We start from the raw sequence: 5,363 nt of genomic DNA, 5'->3' as shown, positions 1-5,363 counted from the left end.
GGAGTCTGGTTCACAGCAGTATAGAGGGAAATGAAGGGAAGAAATAACAGTGTTTTCAGCAAGAGAAAAAAAGTGTTAAGGTATTGTTTTAAGACTACATGACAGTTTGGGTAGATAAACCATCATTTTGGTGGGGGGAAAAAGAGAAATAGTTACCAACAGCAATCGGACAGTTTTCATTCTATGGCAGTTAAAAATGCTGGGTGGGGAATCAAGGAAGGGAGGCAGGGAAAACCTTACCACTACCTAAATTATTTCTTTAATAATAATTAGTGAGCAACTTAGTAAATGGAGAGCTAAGTGGCACAGTCAATACTGGGTTGAAGCTGGGAAGACTCATCTTCCTGAGTTCAAATCTGAACTCAGACACTTCACAGGTATGTGACCTTGGGCAAGTCACTTAACCTTTTTTGTCTCAGTTTTTTCATCTGAAAAATGAGCTGGAGAAGGGAGTGGAAACCATTCCAGTATCTTTGCCAAGAAAACCCCCAATGGGGGTTGGATAAAAAGTCAAACACAAATAAAATGATTAAACAACAACAACAACAAAAAGTGAATAAAATCAATGTCTATGAAATTCTTATTTTTCCTCACTTTTTAAAGAATAAGGCATTATCTAAACCTTCTAAGAAATCAGAGGATCTAAAGTTCAGAGGCTGACATTCCCCAAAAAGGTTAGAGAAAATGAATTTTTTTTTAGTTTTTTTGCAAGGCAAATGGGGTTAAGTGGCTTGCCCAAGGCCACACAGCTGATTTGAACCCAGGTACTCCTGACTCCAAGGCCGGTGCTTTATCCACTACGCCACCTAGCCGCCCCAAAAAATGATTTTTTAAAAAGTAAAAAGAAAGAGAGGGTTTTGGCAGATAAGTTCCAAAAGAAAAGCCAAGGGTCATATTAAGTTGACAGATACTTTAGAATTAGTGAGACAAGACCCTAAGGGTTTTTGGTTTTTTTTTTTTTTTTTGGTTTTTGCAAGGCAAATGGGGTTAACACAGCTAGGCAATTATTAAGTGTCGGAGTCTGGATTTGAACTCAGGCACTCCTGACTCCAGGGCTGGTGCTCTATCCACTGCACCACCTAGCTGCTCCTTCTGAATGCGGAATGAAGTGTACTTTTTTTTTAAACTTTCTTTATTATTTTGGGGGTTTTTTTGGCTTCCATTTTATTGTAATATATCAAATTGCTTGCCTTCTCAAGAAGGGAGAGGAGAGGGAATCTATGTAAGCATAGATTCCAGTAAATTATTACTCTGAGGAAGAAGGTCACAGAATGTTGGAATTGGGAGGGGCCTCAAGAGGTCATTTAGTCCATCTTGAAATGGGATTTCCTTTATAGCAAGCATCACAAGTGGTTATTCATTCTCTACTTGAAGATTTCCATTAATGGGTGATTACTACCTCCTGAGGCAGCCCATTTCATATTTGGACAGCTATTAAGCTTTTCCTTTAATCTTATGGAAATCAGCCTTTCTGCAATTTCAACCCATCTCTTTAGTGATGAATCTTACTGGGGTGGGAGTGGGGATGGTGGGGAATAGGTCTAATCACCAGCAATCACTGTACCAGCTAGGTCATTTCTTCTCCAATGTCCTTTATCATGGTCTCCAGTCCCCTCACTCTTCTCCTCTGGATACACTCCTCTTTCAATGTCTTCCAAAAATGTGGTCCCCAATACTGAACATGGCATTCCAGGTGGGATCTGTCCAGAGTAGTACAAAGCAAAGTGGGATGCGACTCCGGATGTCATTCAGTTCCAGTCCCTCATTTTGGAGATGAATAATAGATTGAAAAGTTAAAGCCCATAAAATCATTAGTCATTTTTGAAGTGACAGAGTTAGGATTTAAACCTAGTTCCTCTGAATACAAATCCATATTCATTCTATTGGTCCATCTTGCTCCTTATCTCCTGGCATCCCTGGGATGACAAGGACACTCCAAGAGTTAATGATCTCTGGATTCCTTTCCAGACTCAGATAGCTTTAAAATAGGAGTTCTTAACCAGGGGTACATGAATAGATTTCAGGACATCCATGAACTTGGATGGGAAGGAAGAAACAATTTTATTTTTATTTATTTTCTCTAACCTCAAATTGAATTTTAGCATTTCCTTCGGTTATAAATGTTAGACAATAAACCATAGCAGTATTAGTAATGCCTGTGACTTTAGTCACCAAGAGAAATTAGATATTTCATATCTTATTACAGTTGTCACAGAAATCTCAAAATGTCATTTATGCTTAAATTGCTACAATTATTATATATCCATCACAAAATTTTAAAGCTATTTAAAAAAATATATTTCAATATTAGTAATCCTTTGTATTTTGTTTTGTAGATTTAAAAATATTTCTCTGAGAAGGGATTCACCAGCTTCACTCTGTTCTCTAGGAGTCCATGACATAAGAAAGGTTATGAACTTTTACTCTAGAGAGACAGAGATATAGATCCAGATACAAATGGATATAAAGAAATAGAAATAGAAATCTATATGGACATGGGGGTAGCTAGGTATTACAGTGGATAGAGTGCTGGCTTTGGACTCAGGAAGACTCATCTTCCTAAATTCAAATCTGACCTCACTTACTAGCTGTTTTACCCTAGACAAGTCACTTAAGCCTACTTGCCTCAGTTTTTCCATCTGTCAAATGAGCTGGAGAAGGAAATGGCAAACTGTTCCAGGATCTCTGCCAAGAAAACCCCAAGTGTGGTCATGAAGAGTCAGAAATGATTGAAACGACTAAATTGAACAACAAATGGACATAGATAATTCTCTCCTAGGCAGCTGATGTATGAACTGGCTGAATCAAGAATTAGACAGATTAGGTTAGATGGGATGAAACTGAGGAAATGTCACAATGCTTTCACTGACTGCAAGATAGTCAATGTCATAAACCCATTTCTTTATCTTCAGTATTCTCAAAATTTTGCCATATGACAAAGAATCATGAAATACTTTCATTTCATAATTTTTTAAATTATCCAAAAGCCAAAGGCAAGTTTCATGATAGATTTAAATGGATTACCTTATATTATAAACTTGCAACAAGAAATAGAACAAAAGAAAATGAGGGCATGGGTTCAATTCCAGACTTTATTGGAACATAGATCAAAATCTAGAATAGAAGGGAAAGCTTTTATAGAGTGTCTAGGCAATATGTAGAGTACCTTTATTAATATTATCCTATGTGATCCTCACAACAATATTTTGAAGTAAGTATTACTATTTACCCAGTCTATAGTTGATAGGGGAATGGTTGAACAAGTGGTAGTGAAACGGTTGTGACAGAATTGTTGTTGTTCAGTCATGTCTGACTCCTTGTGACTCTATTAGGTTTTCTTGACAAAGATTCTGAAGTGGTGGGCCATTTCTTTCTCTAGCTCATTTTACACAAGGAAACTGAAACAAACAGAATTAAGTGACTTGTGCAGGATCACACAACCAGTAAGTGTTTAAGGGTATATTTTTAAACTCATATGGAATTCTTCAAAGTCCCTCTAGTTCAATTCCCTTATTTTACAGGTGAGGAAACTGAGGCCTAGGACTTGTCCCAGTCACAAAATATCAGAACTGGAATTTGAACTCAGCTTCTTGGATGTTAGATGATCATAGATTGAGGTTTGAGAAAGACCCTAGAGGCCACTGAATCCAATTTTTTAATTTCACACATAGAGAAAATGAAGTACAGAGAGGTCCCACTTGCCCAAGGATCACACAGTTAGCAAATACCTAAAATAGAATTAGAGACAAGGTCTTCCTCAATCCAGGTTCAGCACTCTATCCATCAGTCCACAGAGCAACCTCCAAAAACTAATAGATTTTCCACAGTACCTGGGGGTGATGAAAAAAAGATGTAACATGGAAGGAAAACTGAAAAAGAAATCCTAAGGACTATGGTCGATGACCCCGAAATATTAAAAAGAACCAGTGGAAGAGCTCTAGGATGTTGTGAATTACTTGGTAAAGCAAATAATAATCACCCTCTAGCTTTTTCTTCCAATAGTTTGTCATCAGTTCTCCAAGAAAATATTATCTCATCTATGACAGTAGAGTCACAATATTTGGACTTTAACACCGAAGTCCCCAATGTGCTTGCTACATGAAGAAACAGAAATGACATTAAAGAAAATGAAGACTGGGGAAACAGCTGGACCAGAGCAAATAAAGAGAGGCAGAGGAGCTCTGTATAGAAGCAACACAATTCTGAGACCATTGAGTGATCTCTTTTCCAGATATTTGGAAGAGGGGATGATAACTGAGCAATTCAATAAAAACCACCTATGGTGTTATGACCAAAAAAGAAAAAAGTGATTGAGAGAATATCAGTAACTTGATGTTGGGATGTTGGGACTCATGAGTGATCTGGGTTCAGTTCCTGTCTCTGATATTTAATAGTTGTATAATCAAATTACTTAACTTCTTGGAACTTGCTTCCTGATCAGTAAAATGAAGATAATATCATTTGCAGCATTTTCCTTACAGGGTTGTTGTGAGCATCAGGGATCCTCAAACACCACCTTCCCCTTCTTTCTCGATAGGTTACCTCACCAAATATGTCACTGAAAAAATTGAGACCATCTGTCTCAAACTCCCTCATCTCTCTAACTCTACTGTGAAAATCACTCAAACATCATCACTCATCCTAACCTCCTTTGTTCTAGGCTGGGAGGCAGAAGTGGTTCTTCCCCTGCCAACCACTCTCCATGTGCCCTTGATCATCTATTTCCTCCAGGAGAGTGTCCCTTCAACTAATTTCTCTGTCCAGTTTTCAAACTCTTTTTATGCACTAGTTCCATGCCTATTGCTTAAAAGCATACTCAGATCTCCTCCAACCTTAAAATCACTTCACTTCATCCTGCTATTCCTTCAACTTACCAACCTGTATATCTCTTCTCTAAAATCTTGGAAAATGTAGTCTATTCTTTTTACCTCCACTCCCTCATTATAGAATCCTCAGCCTAGTGTAATTACTTCCAGTCTTATCACTCGACTGAAACTGCTGTTTCCAAGGTTACCAATAATTTCTCAATTGCCAGATCTGACGACCCTATCTCAGGTGTCATCCCTCTTGACCTCTCTATAGCATTTGACATTGTTGACTCTCTTTGTCCTAGGTTTTCCTGGTCCTCCTCCTGCTTGTGAATATTGCTTTACAAGAGCACTATCCCTGTTGTAACCACAGGAAAGGATGGATCTGAGGACTGTCCTGGGGCTTCCTCACTATTCTCTTCTCTCTTCTCAAGAGCACCTTGGTTACATCATCAGTTCCCAAAGGTTCAATTCTTACCTCTATGCATATGGCTCACAGGTCTGTAGATTCTTACCCCAGGGTCTCTCTTGAATTCTAGTCCCACATCACTAACT

This window comes from Macrotis lagotis, chromosome 3, assembly GCF_037893015.1.
Source record: "Macrotis lagotis isolate mMagLag1 chromosome 3, bilby.v1.9.chrom.fasta, whole genome shotgun sequence".
Lineage (NCBI taxonomy): Eukaryota > Metazoa > Chordata > Mammalia > Peramelemorphia > Peramelidae > Macrotis > Macrotis lagotis.
The sequence above is the reverse complement of the archived record's forward strand: the minus strand, read 5'-3'. Positions refer to the sequence as shown.